The following is a 1,199-nucleotide window of genomic DNA, read 5'->3' as shown; positions in this document are numbered from 1 at the left end:
TCCATCCATGCATTAAATTGACAGGCTTGACATTGATGTAAGGAAGCTTTGACATTTTCTTTTCTTCTCTCAACTCCCTTTAAGAGTGACAAGAAGTTTTTAGAGTAGCAGAAAAGATGATTCTGTGGTTTGCTCTGTTTAACAGAGGAAGTGGTGTCTGGCTCCAATAGGTTGGTGGCAGAGAGCAGGTCTCAGAAGAGTTATAAAAGGCAGCAGCAACATGGAGGAAATGGGAGTGAACCGAGAGCTTAGTCACCAACATGAGCCCCCTCAACAAGCCCAAGAATGAGATGACCCTGGAGGAGCTGCAGAATCGAAAGGAGGAGGAATTTAATTAACTCAGGTCCACCCTCTGTGCTCACTCAGTCCATCAAGAACAACAGCCAAGTGCTCATCAACTGACGCAACAATAAGAAACTCCTGGGCTGCATGAAAGCCTTCGATAGGTACTGCAACATGATGTTCGAGAACGTGAAGAAGATGTGGACTGAGAAGTCCAAGCCAGTCAACAAAGACCGCTACATCTCCAAGATGTTCCTGCGCGGGCACTCAGTCATCATGGTCCTGCAGAGCCCGCTCACCGCCAGCAAGTAGGAGCCACCTATCCCTATCACTCAACAGAACTCACTCCCCTGTCCTACGGAGACCGCTGCCGCTGTTGTTGAGAATAATAAAGCTCTGTTTTTTTTCTAAAAAAAAAAAAAAAAAAAAGGACTGGGCAAGAGTGGCAAGTGTGCCTCGCTTACACTTAGTATTTTTAGAGGTCACTATATATGGGTAGGCCATGCTGAAGCGAGTTTTGTTCTTGGGGTATGTTCTTGGTTAAATCACGTCATTCCTGTATATTCTAGAGTGCACTGACTCCTAACCTTATTCTCACCTTCTGTGGGGACTATGAGAAATTTCTGAACATGTTAAGCCTCATAGAGAGGATTTCCTGGGAATAGAGCTACTATTCTCAATTTTGGCAGGTCTATTCTTCTCCTGGAGGGAAAAGGAAAAAAGAAACACCAGCTTCCTACATCTCCTTCCTGCTTGTGTCCTTTCCTCCTTAGAGCCACATTTCTTCACCAAGTATAACAAGTTAAAAGAAGAAAACTGGGGCTGGGCGCGGTGGCTCACGCCTGTAATCCCAGCATTTTGGGAGGCCGAGGCGGGTGGATCACGAGGTCAAGAGATCGAGACCATCCTGGTCAACA

General features: G+C 46.0%; 1 pseudogene; it reads left to right on the top strand.

The window, feature by feature from the left end:
* Nucleotides 1-215: 215 nt before the first annotated feature.
* On the top strand, nucleotides 216-594 carry LOC108315174 (annotated as a pseudogene).
* Nucleotides 595-1,199: the final 605 nt, after the last annotated feature.

Source organism: Cebus imitator, unplaced genomic scaffold, assembly GCF_001604975.1.
Source record: "Cebus imitator isolate Cc_AM_T3 unplaced genomic scaffold, Cebus_imitator-1.0 Scaffold169, whole genome shotgun sequence".
NCBI classification, from domain to species: domain Eukaryota; kingdom Metazoa; phylum Chordata; class Mammalia; order Primates; family Cebidae; genus Cebus; species Cebus imitator.
Note: the sequence above shows the minus strand (reverse complement) of the source record. Positions and strands in the feature narration are given on the sequence as shown.